The sequence below is a fragment of the Triticum dicoccoides genome, chromosome 3A, assembly GCF_002162155.2.
Source record: "Triticum dicoccoides isolate Atlit2015 ecotype Zavitan chromosome 3A, WEW_v2.0, whole genome shotgun sequence".
Classification (NCBI taxonomy): Eukaryota; Viridiplantae; Streptophyta; class Magnoliopsida; order Poales; family Poaceae; genus Triticum; species Triticum dicoccoides.
The window spans coordinates 155,873,137-155,892,128 of record NC_041384.1 but is presented as its reverse complement, the minus strand read 5'-3'; positions in this window follow the sequence as shown (position 1 = coordinate 155,892,128).

Here is an 18,992-nt window from a genome sequence, read left to right as displayed (position 1 = left end):
AAGATCATCACTTGTATCATGCTGGCGAGGCTGGTATTTTTATCTACCATGCTCTTAATGCGCTTCTCCAGCATTGTTACCTCGTCAGACGATGCCCAGTCCAGGCCCTTGTTGAGCCAGGATGTCAGCCGCATTGGGTGCCCGGACTTGAACTCCGTAGGAGCAGCCCATGTGGAGTCATGGAGCTCTGTGACATAGAACCACCCCTGCTACCATCCCTTCACGGTCTGCACAAAGGTGCCCCTTGGGCCAAGTGACATTGGGAAGTTTGCTCACCATAGTGCCACCGCAATCCGCGTGCTAGCCGTCCACCACTTTCGGATTCACATTGAAGACCTTGAGCCACAGGCCGAAGTAGGGGGAAACACGGAGGAATGCCTTGCATACGACGATGAGCGCCGAAATGTTGAAGAAAGAATTTGGGGCTAGATCATGAAAATCTAACCCATAGTAGAATACGAGGCCGCAGACGAAAGGATGAAGGGAAACCCCAGTCCATGGAGGAAATGAGGGATGAAAACTACCCTCTCATTAGGCTTTGGTGTGGGGATGATCTGCTTTTTGGCCGGGAGCCGGTGGGCGATCTCCTTGGCCAGATACCCCGCCTCCCGGAGTTCCTTGATATTTTTCTCCGTGACGGAGGAAGCCATCCACTTGCCCTGCGCTCCAGATCCGTACATGGCTGGAGTACTTTCTGGGAACGGAGAGGATTGAAGCTTGGGCGCTGGAGCTTGAGGGCGGATGGGCTGATGAAGGGGAATGCGTGGGGTAAAAAGGGGGAATCTTATCTCCTTATAAAGGCAGTGAATATCATGCGTCCCCCACGAGCCTTAAAGCTCGCCTATTTCCAAGGGTTCATGCGAACGGCACGGGTGGTTTTCCTAAACCCGTATTGATGAAATCCCGTAATAAGGGGGCACGATCTCTGTTTTGACGAGACGTGTCATCGGTGGTTGCGTCTCTAAACGTGCAACGGGAGGCCGAAATGCGGTTTGAAATAATAAAATGGCCGGACGTAACGTCTCGCCAGTAAAATCTTCGGAGGATAGGACTTATTTGTGTTATGCCCTTGTGATTCAGAGGTATGACTGTTGTACAGAGCCAGATATAGTACTGACGATCAACTACTTCAAAGTATTCGGAGGAGGAACCCGCCTTGCAATGCCGAAGACAATCTGCACGCCGGACACATCAACATTGAAGACTGGTTCAGGGGCTACTGAGGGAGTCCAGGATTACGGGGTCCTCGCACGTTCGGGCTATGTGATATGGGCCGGACTAGTGGGTCGTGGAGATAGAAGACGGAAGACTTGCCCCGTGTCCAGATGAGACTCTCCTTGGCGTGGAAGGCAAGTTTAGCGTGCGGATATGAAGATTCCTTTCTCTGTAAACCGACTATGTACAAACCCTAGCCCCCTCCGGTGTCTATATAAACCGGAGGGTTTAGTCCGTAGTCACAATCATAATCATACATGCTAGAGAATTAGGGTTTAGCCATTACAATCTCATGGTAGATAAACTCTTGTAACCCCTATATTCATCAAAGTCAATCAAGCAGGACGTAGGGTATTACCTCCATCAAGAGGGCCCGAACCTGGGCAAACATCGTGTCCCCTATCTCCTGTTACCATCGATCTTTGATGCATAGTTCGGGACCCCCTACCAAAGATCTGCCGGTTTTGACACTGACAGCCGCCGCTGTCCTTGGGGCAGCACCTCGCGTGGTCCCCAAACACCCTCACGAAGAGGGTCACGGCGCCATCGTACTTGAAGTGGAGGGCGCACTGATAACCCACAAGTATTGGGGATCGCAACAGTTTTCGAGGGTAGAGTATTCAACCCAAATTTATAGATTCGACACAAGGGGAGCCAAAGAATATTTGAAGGTATTAGTAGCTGAGTTGTCAATACAACCACACCTGGAGATTAATTATCTCCAGCAAAGTGATCAGTAGCACAGTAGTTTGATAGTTTTGATAGTAGTGACAGCAGTAATAGTAACAGAAATAGTGATAGCAATAATTTTGTAGCAAGTGTAATAGTGATTATAGCAGTAGTAACTTAGCAGAAACAATATGGAAAAGTTCGTAGGCATTGGATCGATGACTTGTTGGATGATATTCATCATGAGACATTTATAACCTAGGGCGATACAACACTAGCTCCAGTTCATCGATATAATGTAGGCATGTATTCCGTAAATAGTCATACGTGCTTTATTAAAAGAACTTGCATGACATCTTTTGTCCTACCCTCCCGTGGCAGCGGGGTCCATATTGGAGACTAAGGGATATTAAGGCCTCCTTTTAATAGAGAACCGAAACAAAGCATTAACACATAGAGAATACATGAACTCCTCAAACTATGGTCATCACCGGGAGTGGGCCCGGTTGTTGTCACCCTGGGGTTGCCAGATCATAACCGTAGTAGGTGACTATAACTTGCAAGATCGGATCTAAAACATGGATATAATGATGATAACATAAACGGTTCAGATCTAAAATCATGGCACCTGGGCCCAAAGTCTCAAGCATTAAGCATAGCAAAGTCATAGCAACATCAATCTAAAAACATAGTGGATACTAGGGATCAGGCCCTAACAAAACTAACTCAATTACATGATGAATCTCATCCAACTCCTCACCAACCTGCGAGCCTACGAAGGAATTACTTACTCCCGGTGGGGAGCATCATGGAATTGGCGATGGAGAAGGGTTGGTGATGATGAAGAACGAAGATCCCCCTCTCCGGAGCCCCGAACAGACTCCAGATCTACCCTCCCGAGGAAGAATAGGGCTTGGCGACGGATCCGTCTCGTGGATCGTGATAATTCTTTCTCCCTGATTTTTTTCCTAGAAATATGTGATTTTATAGTAATAGGGGGGTCGTCAGCGGGGCCACCATGTGGGTACAACCCACCTGGGCGCGCCCTCGTGGGTTGTGCCCACCCAGGGGGGCCTCTCTGGTGGGTCTTGGCTCCTGAAATTCTTATTATTGATATAAAAAAATCCTCGCAAAGTTTCATTCCATTATGAGAACTTTTATTTCTGCACAAAAACAACACCATGGTAGTTCTGCTGAAAACAGCATCAGTCCCGGCTTAGTTTCATTCAGATCATGCAAATTAGAGTCCAAAATAAGTGAAAAAGCATGAGAAAAACTAGATACGTTGGAGATGTATCAACTCCCCCAAGCTTAAACCTTTGCTTGTCCTCAGGCAATTCAGTTGATAAACTGGAAGTGAGAAAGAAAAACTTTTACGAACTCTTTTGCTCTTGTTTGCATAAATAAGCTTAAACAACACCCAGGTTTTCAGCCAGCATTATAACTAACTGACGACCCACAAGTATAGGGGATCTATCATAGTCCTTTTGATAAGTAAGAGTGTCGAACCCAACGAGGAGCAGAAGAAAATGACAAGCAGTTTTCAGTAAGGTATTCTTTGCAAGCACTGAAATTATCGGTAACAGATAGTTTCATGATAAGGTAATTCGTAACGGGTAACAAGTAACAAAAGTAAACAAGGTGCAGCAAGGTGGCCCAATCCTTTTTATAGCAAAGGACAAGCCTGGACAAACTCTTATAAGGAAAGCGCTCCCGAGGAGACATGGGAATTATCATCAAGCTAGTTTCATCATGCTCATATGATTCGCGCTCGTTACTTTGATAATTTGATATGTGGGTGGACCGGTGCTTGGGTACTGCCCTTCCTTGAACAAGCATTCCACTTATGATTAACCCCTCTCGCAAGCATCCGCAACTACGAAAGAATAATTAAGGTAAACCTAACCATAGCATGAAACATAGGGATCCAAATTAGCCCCTTATGAAGCAACACATAAACTAGGGTTTAAGCTTCTGTCACTCTAGCAACCCATCATCTACTTATTACTTCCCAATGCCTTCCCCTAGGCCCAAACAATGGTGAAGTGTCATGTATTTGACGTTGACATAACACCACTAGAGGAAGGACAACATACATCTCATCAAAATATTGAACGAATACCAAATTCACATGACTACTTATAACAAGACTTCTCCCATGTCATCAGGAACAAACGTAACTACTCACAAATCATATTCATGTTCATAATCAGAGGGGTATTAATATGCATAAAGGATCTGAACATATAATCTTCCACCGAATAAACCAACTAGCATCAACTATAAGGAGTAATCAACACTACTAGCAACCCACAGGTACCAATCTGAGGTTTTGAGACAAAGATCGGATACAACAGATGAACTAGGGTTTGAGAAGAGATGGTGCTGGTGGAGATGTTGATGGAGATTGACCCCCTCCTGATGAGAGGATCGATGGTGATGATTTCCCCCTCCCGAAGGGATGTTTCCCCGGCAGAATAGCTCCGCCGGAGCTCTAGATTGGTTCCGCCAAGGTTCCGCCTCGAGACGGCGGCGCTTCTTCCTGAAAACTTCCTTCTAATTTTTTCCAGGGCAAAAGACACCTTATACCAAAAGATGGGCATCGGGGGTCTTCCAGGTGGCCCACGAGGCAAGGGGGCGCGCCCAGGGGGTAGTGCGCGCCCCCACCCTCGTGGACGGTGGCTGGCCCCTCTCTGGTGCTTTCTTCGCCCAATATTTTTAATATATTTCAAAACTGACTTTCGTGGAGTTTCAAGACTTTTGGAGATGTGCATAATAGGTCTCTAAGATTTGCTCGTTTTCCAGCCCAGAATTCCAGCTGCCGGCATTCTCCCTCTTCATGTAAACCTTGTAAAATAAGAGAGAAAAGGCATAAGTATTGTGACATGATGTGTAATAACAACCCATAATGCAATAAATATCGATATAAAAGCATGATGCAAAATGGACGTATCAACTCCCCCAAGCTTAGACCTCGCTTGTCCTCAAGCGGAAGCCGATATCGAAAGATATATCCATATGTTTAGAGATAGGGGAGTCGATAAAATAAAATACAGACATGAGGGCATCATGATCATTCTTAGAATAGCAACACACACACACACACACACACACACACACATATATATATATATATATTCATATGATTTCTTATGCTAAAGTAACAATCTATTCACAATGTCAAGTATGAATCAGAAACTTCATTGAAAAACTAGCAAACTATAATCTCAGTCATTGAAGCAATTGCAATTTATCATAAAATCGGAAAGAGTCAATATAAGAGCTTTTCAGCAAGTCCACATACTCAACTATCATTTAGTCTTTCACAATTTCTAACACTCACGCAATACTTATGGGTATGAAGTTTTAATCGGACACAGAGAAAGATAGGGGCTTATAGATTTGCCTCCCAACCTTTTACCTCAAGGGTAACATCAACAATAATGCCTTATGAAAACACTCATCCAATTGGATATATATATATCATGATCTTTCCAACACATAGTGCTTGACAAAGGATAAAGTGTAAAAAGGAAAGGTGAAGATAACCATGACTCTTGTATAAGGTATAAGACAAAAATAAAAGATAAGCCCTTCGCAGAGGGAAGCAAAGGTTGTCATGTGCTTTTATGGTTGGATGCACAAAATCTTAATGCAAAAGAACATCACTTTATATTGCCACTTGTCATAGGGACCTTTATTATGCAGTCCGTCGCTTTTATTTCTTCCATATCACAAGCTCGTATAAAGCTTATATTCTCCACACTAATAGATCATACATATTTAGAGAGCAATTTTTATTGCTTGCAACAATGACAACTTACTTGAAGGATCTTATTCAATCCATAGGTAGATATGGTGGACTCTCATGGCAAAACTGGGTTTAAGGATATTTGGAAGCACAAGTAGTATCTCTACTTGGTGCATAGAATTTGGCTAGCATGAGGGGGAAAGGCAATCTCAACATGTTGGATGATCCATGACAATATAATTTATTTTGGATATAAGAAAACATAACCCATTACGTTGTCTTCCTTGTCCAAGATCAACTTTTTAGCATGTCATGTTTTAATGAGTGCTCACAATCATAAAAGATGTCCAAGATAGTATATTTATATGTGAAAACCTCTCTTTCTTTATTACTTCCTATTAATTGCAACGATGACCAAAACTATGTTTGTCAACTCTCAACAACTTTTATTTATCATACTCTTTATATGTGAAGTCATTACTCTCCATAAGATCAATATGATCTCTTTATTTCTTTTTATTTCTTTTTTCTTTTATCCCCTCAAGATCATAGCAAGATAACCCATCCCTTGACTCAAGACTAATCTTTATTATATATAGCTCACAGACTCGATTACATAGATAAGGATCAACAAAAAAACTCAAAGCTAGATCATACTAAACTTTATTCTACTAGATCAAGATATAACCAAAAGGATCGAACTAAGAAAAACAGTGAAGATAGAAGTGTGATGGTGATACGATACCGGGGCACCTCCCCCAAGCTTGGCAGTTGCCAAGGGGAGTGCCCATACCCATGTGTTTATGTCTCTTTCTTTAGAGGTGGTGATGACGGAGTTGTTGATGACGTAGGCTTCTTCCTTAATTTGCGCTTGAGGATAGAATTTTGCTCCCTTAGTTCATCGATCTCTTACTCAAGGCTTAATATCTTTTGGCATAGTTCCTATTTGTTCTCCTACAAGAGGTGAAAAGGGATACACTCAATCTTAGGTTTCTTTGCTCTATCAGGGAGGCTTGACTTTTTGAACTCCACATGCATGTCCCCAGGTTGAGGTAATGGGAATTCATCTTCATCTGAGCTTGTCTCCTCCTTTCCCCTAGGATCATAGTCTTCCTCTTCCTCCTGGTCCAACCACAATGCTCCAAGTCCCCGTAGACCTTAGGGTCTGCAAGGTAATCAGCCACATAGCTTTCTCCCTCCGAATCCTGGGACGACATATTGCATTAATCTGCGGCAGAAAAACCTCAAAACAAAAACAAAGGATTTTGTCGTGGTATGGTGGTCAAAACCATCGGGAGATTATATAATGAATTTTTACTGACCAAAAGAAATATCGTGCAAGAAAACGGAGTCCGAAGGGCACAAGAGGTGCCCACGAGGCAGGGCGGCGTGCCCAGGGGGTAGGGCGCACCCTCCACCCTCGTGGATGCCTCGTGTCCCTTTAGGACTACTTCTTATTTTCCTATTTTCTTTAAATATTCCAAAACGGAGAAAAATTGCTATTATAACTGTTTTGGAGTCGGTTTACTTACCGTACCACATACGTATTCCTTTTCGGAGTCTGAAACGTTCTGGAAAGTGTCCCTTATGTACTCCTCCGGGGTTACAGTGTCAATAACATTGGTTTCAACATTTGTGGGAATACCTGAGATATAATGTTTGATTCTTTAACCATTCACCACCTTCGGATTTGTGCCTTCGAAGTTGTTGATTTTCATGGCACCAGAACAATAGACCTTCTCGATAATGTAAGGACCTTCCCATTTAGAGAGGAGTTTTCCTGCAAAAAATCTTAAAAGAGAGTTGTATAATAGAACATAATCACCTACATTAAACTCACGCTTTTGTATCCTTTTGTCATGCCATCTTTTAACCTTTTCTTTAAATAGTTTGGCATTATCATAGGCCTGGGTTCTCCACTCATCAAGTGAGCTAATGTCAAATAATCTCTTCTCACCAGCAAGTTTGAAATCATAATCGAGCTCTTTAATGGCCCAATATGCCTTATGTTCTAGTTTGAGAGGTAAGTGACATGCTTTTCCATAAACCATTTTATACGGAGACATACCCATATGATTTTGATATGCAGTTCTATAGGCCCATAATGCATCATCAAGTTTCTTGGACCAATTCTTTCTAGATCTATTAACAGTCTTTTGCAAAATTAATTTAATCTCTCTATTACTCAGTTCTACTTGACCACTAGACTGTGGGTGGTATGGAGATGCAATTCTATGATTAACATCATACTTAGCAAGCATTTTATGAAAAGCACCATGAATAAAATGTGAACCACCATCATTCATTATCTAGGGACTCCAAACCTCGGAAAAATAACTTCTTTAAGCATCTTAATAGAGGTGTTATGATCAGCACTACTAGCTGGAATAGCTTCTACCCACTTAGTAACATAATCAACATCAACTAAAATATGTGTATACACATTAGAGGAAGGAAATGGTCCCATATAATCAAACCCCAAACATCAAATTGTTCAATAACAAGCGAATAGTTCATAGGCATTTCTTGACGTCTACTAATATTACCAATTCTTTGTCATTCATCACAAGACAAGACAAACTTACGGGCATCTTTGAAAAGAGTAGGCCAATAAAGACCGGATTGTAATACCTTATGTGCAGTTCTATCTCCAGCGTGATGTCCTCCATAAGCCTCGGAGTGACACTTGCTTAGGATCTGTTCCTGTTCATGCTCAGGTACACAATGTCTAATAACACCATATACTTCTTCTTTATAAAGGTGTGGGTCATCCCAGAAGTAATGTCGTAAATCATGGAAGAACTTTTTCTTTTGCTGGTATGTGAAACTAGGTGGTATAAATTTAGCAACAATGTAATTAGCATAATCAGTATACCATGGAGCAGTACGAGAAGCATTTATGATAGCTACTTGTTCACTAGGAAAACTATCATCAATAGGGAGTGGATCATCAAGAACATTTTCTAACCTAGACAAGTTGTCTGCAATGGGGTTCTCAGCTCCCTTCCTATAAATAATATGCAAATAAAATTATTGTAGCCAGAGAACCCATCTAATAAGTCTAGGTTTAGCATCTTTCTTTTCCATAAGGTATTTAATAGTAGCATGATCAGTGTGAACAGTTACTTTAGAATCAACAATATAAGGTCTGAACTTATCACAAGCAAATACAACTACCAAAAATTCTTTTTCAGTAGTAGCATAATTTCTCTGGGAACTGTCTAGAGTTTTACTAGCATATTGAATAACATTTAATTTCTTATCAACTCTTTGTCCTAGGACATCACCTACAGCATAATCACTAGCATCACACATAATTTCAAAGGGTAAATTCCAATCAGGTGGCTGAACAATAGGTGCAGAAATCAAGGCTTTCTTAAGTATTTCAAATGCTTCTACACAATCATCATCAAAGATAAAAGGAACATCTTTTTGTAAGAGATTAGTCAGAGGCCTAGAAATTTTTGAGAAGTCTTTAATGAACCTCCTATAAAAACCGGCATGACCAAGGAAACTTCTTATACCTTTAATGTCCTTAGGACACAACATCTTTTCAATAGCATCAAATTTAGTTTTATCAACTTCAATACCTCTTTCAGAAATTTTATGCCCCAAGACAATACCTTCATTAACCATAAAGTGTCACTTCTTCCAATTCAAGACAAGATTAGTTTCTTCCCATCTCTGCATAACTCGATCAAGGTTGCTTAATAAATCATCAAAAGAAGTTCCATACACGGAGAAATCATCCATGAAAACCTCAACAATCTTTTCACAAAAGTCAGAAAATATAGTAGTCATACATCTTTGAAAGGTAACAGGTGCATTACATTAACCAAAATGCATACGTCTATAAGAAAAGGTATCGAAAGGGCAAGTAAAAGTGGTCTTTTCTTGATTCTCTTTCGATGCAGGTATTTGAGAGAAACCAGAATAACCGTCTAGAAAGCAAAAAATGTGTATGTTTGGATGATCTTTCTAGCATTTGATAAATAAAAGGTAAAGGGTAATGATCCTTTCTAGTAGCTTTATTTAATTTAATCATTTACCATTCTATAACCTGTAATAATTCTTTGTGGCATCAATTCGTCATTATCATTAGGAACGATAGTAATACCTTCCTTCTTAGGGACACAATGGACATGACGTGCCCACTGACTATCAGCAACATGATAAATTATACCTGCCTCTAGAAGCTTTAGTATTTCATTTCTTACCACTTCTTTCATCTTAGGATTTAACCGTCATTGGTGATAAACAACCGGTTTAGCGTCTTTCTCCAATTTTATTTTGTGCTGGCATAGAGTGGGACTAATGCCCTTAAGATCATCAAGAGTCTATCCAATAGCAGCATGGTGCTTCGTCAGAGTTTTCAATAATTTCTCCTCTTCCTGCTATGAAAGGTTAGCACTAATAATACCAGGATATATCTTCTTTCCATCAAGATTAGCATATTTAAGAGTATCAGGTAATGGTTTAAGCTCAAACACGGGATCACCCTTGGGTGGAGGAGGATCCCCTAGAATTTCAACAGGCAAGTTGTGTTTCAAAATAGGTCCCTGTTTAAAGAATACTTCATCTATTTCCCTTCTTTCATTCATAAACATATTATTTTCATGGTCTAGCAAATATTGTTCTATAGGATCATTAGGAGGCACGACAATAGAAGCAATACCAATAATTTCATCTTTTCTAGGAAATTCTTTATCATGGGGTTGTCTATGAAATTTAGCAAATTAAAAGCATGAGACATATCCCCTAAATCAACAGTAAAAATATCGTTTTCACAGTCTATCTTAGCATTAACGGTATTCAAGAAGGGTCTACCAAATATAGTGGGACAAAAGTCATCTTGTGGGGAAGCAAGGACAAGAAAATCCATAGGATATTTAATTTTCCCACACAAGACTTCAACATCTCTAACAATCCCAACTGGTGAAATAGTATCTCTATTGGCAATCTTAATAGTAACATTAATATCTTCTATCTCAGCAGGTGCAATATCATGCATAATTTCTTTATATAAAGTATAAGGTATTGCACTGACACTAGCACTCATATCACATAAGCCATGATAACAGTGATCTCCTATTTTAACAGAAACAACATGCATGCCAACAACAGGTCTATGTTTATATTTAGTATCGGGTCTAGTAATTCTAGCAGCTTCATCACAGAAGTAAATAACATGCCCATCAATATTATCGACCATGAGGTCCTTAACCATAGCAATACTAGGTTTAACTTTAATTTTCTTAGAGGGTGTAGGTGTTCTAGCATTACTCTTACGAACCACAGTTGAAGTTTTAGCACGATCCTTTATTCTAACAGGGAAAGGTGGTTTCTCAATATAAGCGGTAGGAACAATAGGATCATCATTATAAGTGATAGTCTTTTCTTCAACTTTAATAGGTTCAACTACTTTTACTTCAATGGGAGGATGATATTTAAACCTCTTCTCCTTAGGGAGATCAACATGAGTAGCAAATGATTCACAGAAAGAAGCTACTATCTCAGAGTCAAGTCCATATTTAGTGCTAAATTCACGAAAAGCATCGATATCGATAAAAGATTTAACACAATCAAACTTAGGTGTTATACATGACTCCTTACCTTCGTCGAGTTCCCAATCTTCAGAGTTGCATTTAATTCTTTCCAATAAATCCCATCTGAATTCAACAGTCTTCATCATAAAAGAACCAGTACAAGAAGTATCGAGCATGGAGCGATTATTGAGAGAAAGCCGAGCATAATTTTTTTGATTAATAATTTCTCTTGAGAGCTCATGATTGGGGCATTAATATAACATTGACTTAAGCCTCCCCCAACCTTGAGTGATACTTTCTCCTTCACGAGGCCAAAAATTATATATATAATTACGATCACGATGAACCAGATGCATAGGATAAAACTTCTGATGAAATTCCAATTTCAGTCGGTTGTAGTTCCATGATACAATATCATCACATAGCCTAAACCATGTCAATGCATTTCCCTTCAAAGATAAAGGGAAGACCTTCTTCTTGATAACATCCTCGGGCATACCTGCAAGCCTAAATAATCCACTAACTTCATCCACATAGATTAGGTGCATATCGGGATGCAATGTTCCATCTCTTGTAAAAGGATTAGCTAGCAGTTTCTCTATCATACCCGAAGGAATTTCAAAGTAAACATTTTCAGTAGGTTCAGTAGGTTGAGGAGCAACTATTCGCTCTACTGGTCAGGGTGAATATACCCCGAACAAGCCCCTCAAAGGATTATTTTCCATAGTAACAAGTGACAGTAAATTTCAGCACACTATATAATTTTTTCCTTACCGAATTCCACTTAAAAAAGGTGCTTCACTCCCCGGTAACGGGGCCAAAAAAGAGTCTTGATGACCCACGAGTATAGGGTATCTATCGTAGTCCTTTCGATAAGTAAGAGTGTCGAACCCAACGAGGAGCAGAAGGAAATGACAATCAGTTTTCAGTAAGGTATTCTCAGCAAGCACTGAAATTAAGATAGTTTTGTGATAAGGTAATTCGTAATGGGTAACAAGTAACAAAAGTAAACAAGGTGCAGCAAGGTGGCCCAATCCTTTTTGTAGCAAAGTACAAGCCTGGACAAACTCTTATATAAAGGAAAGCGCTCTCGAGGACACATGGGAATTATCGTCAAGCTAGTTTTCATCATGCTCATATAATTCGCGTTCGTTACTTTGATAATTTGATATGTGGGTGGACCGGTGCTTGGGTACTGCCCTTCCTTGGACAAGCATCCCACTTATGATTAACCCCTCTCACAAGCATCTGCAACTACGAAAGAAGAATTAAGGTAAACCTAATAAACCAACTAGCATCAACTACAAGGAGTAATCGACACTACTAGCAATCCATAGGTCCCAAACTGAGGTTTTGAGACAAAGATCGGATACAAGAGATGAACTAGGGTTTGTGAAGAGATGGTGCTGGTGAAGATGTTGATGGAGATTTACCCCCTCCTGATGAGAGGATCGATGGTGATGATTTCCCCCTCCCGGAGGGATGTTTCCCCGGCAAAACAGCTCCACCGGAGCCCTAGATTGGTTCCACCAAGATTCCGCCTCGAGACGGCGGCGCTTCGTCCCGAAAACTTCCTTCTAATTTTTTCTAGGGCAAAAGACACCTTATACCAGAAGATGGGCATCAGGGGGCTTCTAGGTGGCCCATGAGGCAGGGGGCGCACCCAGGGGGTAGGGCGCGCCCCAACCCTCGTGAACGGTGGCTGGCCCTCCTCTGGTGCTTTCTTCACCCAATATTCTTAGTATATTCCAAAACTGACTTTCGTGGAGTTTCAGGACTTTTGGAGTTGTGTAGAATAGGTCTCTAATATTTGCTCCTTTTCCAGCCTAGAATTTGAGCTGCCGGCATTCTCCCTCTTCATGTAAACCTTGTAAAATAAGAGAGAAAAGGCATAAGTATTGTGACATAATGTGTAATAACAGCCCGTAATGCAATAAATATCGATATAAAAGCATGATGCAAAATGGACGTATCACTAACCATGTCGACAATAACTCTTAAAGATTGTAATGACTCATATCAATGACATAATCAACTAGCGAGCGATAATAAGATATCTCAAATAGCAACACGTTGTCAAAACAACCATGGTATAATATGACAATAGTGGTATCTCCAAAGCTCAACATAAATGTAGAGCACCTCCAAAGCTCAAGCAGAGACTAAACATTGTAATTTGTGGTAAAAAAAGATCCAGTCATGATGCACCCAACATTAGCTACACACAATGCATGAATCATGTCTGCTGTGCTCTACTCAGTTTCTGGTGCTTGTTTGTTAGAAGGTGATGACACAACGTAAAAGTAAATAGAAAGTCCCTTCACAGAGGGAAGCAGTGATTTGCAGAGGTGACAGAGCTCAGTTTTTTAAAATGGAGATAAATGATATTTTGAGACATGCACCCTTCTTATTCACTTCACGACCATTAGTTATCAACATCTTCCATGCTAAGCACGCTAGTGGCGGTTCCCAAGCGGTAAAACTAAAGGCTTTGACTCCATTGGGAGTTTTTGTTTAATTATTTCATAGATGAACTCTTTTTCATGTTTGCAGTTTGGGACTGGGCATCCCTATTACCGCCCATTTTCTCGTGCGATGGCGAGTGAATAAACACCCGACCTAAGAATAACCCGCTTAGCACGGAAGATATCGACCACCTCCTGTCATTCCATGAACGATCCAGGCACACAAAACGGATAATTTTTTAGAAGCTTTTAGAGGTGGCACATGCAAATTTACTTAGGACGGCAGGGTAATACAATATATAGGTAGGTATGGTGGACTCATCTGGAATAACTTTGGGTTCAAGATTTTTGATGTACAAGCAGAATCCCCACTTAGTACATCCGAAGGCTAGCAATTTAGATTGAGAAGCGGCCAGCTAGAGAGCAACAATGATCATAACCATGCATTATGCGTAAGTAACATTGGACACTAGCATGAGTAAGATATGAACACCATGAACATAAACATTGTAGAGGCTATGTTAGTTTTGATTCAACTACATGCATCAACATGTACCAAGTCAAGCCACTTGAACATTCAGAGGATGATACCATATCATCATACTACATGACAATCATTTTAACGCTATGTTGATATCCAAGCTAAATCATTATTAACTCCCAGCTGCTTATGCATGGCATGAGAAAATATAATCTCTAATTGTCATTGCAAACATGTTTAATCATAATGGGCTGAGTCATAGATGCTAGGTTAAACATATTTACACAGACAAGACAAGTCAAGTTCATACCAATTTCTCTTTGCTATGGCCAGTTCATCGAATGTCGTCATTATTGCCTTTCACTTGCACGACCGAACGATATGAAAATAATAATATTTCAAGTGTGCCATGGACTAAGTTGGAATCTGCAAACATTTTATTCAACAGGAGAAGACAAGGTAAAATGGGCTCTTATTAGTTCAACAATTATTCATATGAGAGCCACTCAACATTTTCATCATGGTCTTCTCCTCAGTACAACTCAAATAAAAGAAAGGAATTTCAGAGAAACACACTGAAATATTTTTGGAGTTTTTGGTTTTCATAAGTAAGCAAATAAAAGGGGATAGCAAAAGCGAGAAAAACTATTTACACGGGAAAGCTCCCAACAAGCAAAAGAAGAACTAGGAAATCTTTTGGGGTTTTCTTTTTAGTACTACTACTAAGCATGCATAGAAAGTAAATTAACTACAACTAATTTTTTCATTTTTCTAAAGTTTTTCAAACATACAAGAAGAAAGTAAGAAAATAAATCTAAGCATGGATGATACAATGAAAAAGTGGGAGCGCCGACAAATACAATAATACGCATGAATGTAATGTCGGTGGAAACATGTACTCCCCCAAGCTTAGGCTTTTGGCCTAACTTGGTAGTGAATCACTAGCCTGGAGGGTAGTAGGGGTGCTGAGGAGCGGGCATCCACTCATCCCAGTGCTGGGGCACCTGCTGTGCCGCTTCCGCGACAGCCTGAGCATTCCGGTAGGCGATGAAATCTGCAGGCATAATCCTATATCTGCCCCTGGCAGCAGAATGAAACAGAGCAGGAGCAGGCAATGGAATAACATCACGAGTCCTCACACTAAAAACTAGGTTATACGGAATAGGGATGCAAGGAGATTCTATATCAGTAAAATAGTGGTGATCCATGGCTGCACGGTCTAGGTAAACTTTGGTCAGAGGGAAATCACGAGGGCGTATCTCAACCTCGAAGTGAGCCGCCAAACGAGTATCATAAATCCCACCATGTATTTCACCGTGTGATTTATTAAGATGGAGGAGACGAGCCACAATAGCTCCCAAGCTATAGGTGTTGTCGCCCTCTAGTGCTCGGCGTAAAATAGCAAAGTCCGGTGCACTGAGCGCACCTACTTTCTTTCTAGCAAGCAAGCACTTAGCAACAAAATAAAGCAACATAATGTACGACAGGAAAGTGTATGCTAGCAGCCGTAGTGGCTGACACTCCTCTCTCATCACCCACTGTCAGAGTGTGATAAAAATCCTCAGACCCAGCAGGCCTAGGCTCAGCCAAGCTCCCATCAGACAGGATCATGCATATGTCACAAAACTCAGTAAGTGGTAACTGATGGTTTTCCGCATATAAATTAAAGCTCACTTCAGGAGGATTATTTCTAGGCAAGAAAGTAAAGCTATGAACAAAGATGTTTGTGAGGATGTGGTGCTGGTCACACTCATCTGCGATGAAGTCGGTGAGGCTGGCATTAGCAATATATTGCATGAACTCCAGAATTCCAGCCTCTTGCAGGAACGGGGTGTGCAGCCATTCGCACGGTCGTACTTCCGCCAACCTCCGATGGTGGAGATCATTGTCAGAAGACTCCCCAATAAAACCCTTGGTGTTCTTCTTAGAGCCAAACTTCTTGAAGATATTCATGTCCGCGTACAATTCTCTGAAGAAAAAAAAATTGGAGTGACAAAAATTTGTCAACCAAACTTTGTAAGATTGATAGCAACTACTCATAGGGATACATAGAGGCCATAGCAAGCATTCAAACTACTTAGAACACTAAGAATTCAATCATGCAAGCACATCTACAGCAACACCAAGAGTAGCTAATTGTTCAAAGTATATACCACTAAAACAAAAACTAATTGGACAAATGGTGGAGTCACATACCAAGCAACAATCCCCCGAAACAGTTTCGGAAATGGAGTTTCAAGCAAAGAGATCGAAATCCGCGGGTTTGAGCTCAAGAACACGGGAGAGAGAGCAAAGGGGATTTTTTCTGGAGGTAAGTGATGATGTGGTATGAAGAGATAAGTGAGAGGGCCCACGTGGGGACCACAACCCACCAGGGCACGCTTGGGGGTGCTGGCGCGCCCAGGTGGGTTGTGCCCACCTAGTGCACCTCCCTCTGATGTTATTTGCACGAAAAATTCTCAAATATTCAGAAAAAATCGTATTAAATTTTCAGGGCATTCCGAGAACTTTTATTTTTGGGTCATTTTTATTGCACAGGAAATTCAGAAAACAGACAAACACATGGCATTTTATTTTATTTAACTAATAAAAATAGAGAATAAAAAGTAGGGACAGGAAGTAGTGCTTACTAAATTCATCAACTTCATACCATTCAAAAATGATCCATTAATAAGGTTGATAAAGTCTTATTAACAACCACTTTCGATTAGCATGAAACCGAAGAACTTTCGTAAAGCACTAACTTACCTCAATGGGGATATGCATTTCCCCAACAATAAGCATTTCATATTTCTTTTTGACAGTAGGTAGAGGTATTTGAAAACTTTCAATAGTGATTGTGGGAGATTTTTCAATAACATTAATACCATTCACTTGGAATTGTTTCTTCGGAAAGTGCACCGTATGCTCATTACCATTAATATGAAAAGTGATCTTGCTTTTATTGCAATCAATAAAAGCCCTTGCAGTATTCAAGAAGGTTCTACCAAGGATAATCGACATGTTTTCGCCCTCGAGCATCTCAAATACAACAAAGTCAGTCAAAATAGTAACATTAGCAACAACAACGGGCACATCCTCACAGATACCGATAGGTATGGCAGTTGATTTGTCATCCATTTGCAAAGATGTTTCAGTAGGTGTGAGTTTATTCAAGTCAAGTCTTTTATATAAAGAGAAAGGCATAACACAAACACCAGCTCCTAAGTCACACAAAGCAGTTTTCACATAATCCTTTTTGATAGAGCAAGGTATAGTTGGTATTCCCAGATCTCCAAGTTTTTTAGGTATTCCATCTTTAAAAGTGTAATTAGCAAGCATGGTGGAGATTTTAGCTTCCGGTATTTTTCTCTTATTTGTGATGATGTCTTTCATATACTTTGCATAAGGAGGCATTTTCAAGATATCAGTCAAGCGAGTACGCAAAAAGACTGGCCTCAACATTTCAGCAAAGGGTTGAAATTCTTCATCATCATTCTTTTTAGTTGACTTGGGTGGAAAAGGCATAGGTTTTTGAACCCACGGTTCTCTTTGTTTACCATGTTTCCTAGCCACAAAGTCTCTGTTGTCACATCTTTTATTCTTAGCTTGTGGGTTATCAAGATCAACAAGTGGTTCTATCTCAACATCATTGTCTAGTTCTTTATCATTGGTTGGCCGAGAGTCTTCATGAACCTCATCATTATCTTTTTCATTATCATTAGGTGAGTATTCATTACCAGATTGAGTTTCAGCATCAGCGATAGAAATTTCATTATCATTATCAGGAGGTTTTTCTATTTTAGGTTCACTAAAGGTATGCAAAGTCCTATCATTTTTCTTTTTCTTTTTCTTCCTAGAAGGAGTAGGTGCACTAGTGTTAGCGCTTTGTGAATATTGTTCAATTCTTTTAGGGTGTCCCTTAGGATAAAGTGGTTCCCGAGTCATTTTACCTCCTCTAGTTGCAACTCTAACAGCAAAGTCATGCATATTATGATTCATTTCATCAAGCAATTCTTTTGGTGATTTAGCAACTTGTTCTAATTGAGTTTGAACCATAGAAGCATGCTTTCCAACACCTCTAACATCATTTGATATTCTAAATAACAAGTCACTCAAGCGAGCAATCATATCAGAATTATATTTCAATTGTTTCATAACATTTGCATTGAAGTGATCTTGTTTTCTAATGTGGTTTTCAAACTCATAAAGGCATTGGCTAGGATGCATATTGTGAGGATTGTCATTATCATTAAACTTCGTAAGAGAATTTACCTCTACCACCTTAGGCATTGGTGGTGTATTAAGCCCATGTATTTCTTCAATAGGAGGTAAACTTTTAACATCCTCAACTTTAATACCTTTTTCCTTCATAGATTTCTTTGCCTCTTGCATATCTTCAGGACTGAGATATAATATACCCCTCTTCTTCAGAGTGGGTTTAGGAGGTGGTTCGGGAATAGTCCAATCATCATAATTTTGCAATATGTCATTCAATATTTCTTCAACTTGTCCAACAGTTCGTTCCCTGAAAACACAACCAGCACAACTATCTAGGAACTCCCTAGAAGCATCGGTTAGTCCATTATAGAAGATATCAAGTATTCCATTTTTCTTAAGAGGATGATCAGGCAAAGCATTAAGTAACTAGCAAAGCCTCCCCAAAGCTTGTGGGAGACTCTCTTCTTTAGTTTGCACAAAGTTTAATATTTCCTGTAAGGCAGCTTGTTTCATATGAGCAGGAAAATATTTTTCAGAGAAGTAATAAATCATATCTTGGGGACTACACACACAACCAGGAGCAAGAGTATTGTACCAATGTTTAGCATCACCCTTTAATGAGAAAGGAAATAATTTGAGAATAAAGTAATAGCGAGTTCTCTCAT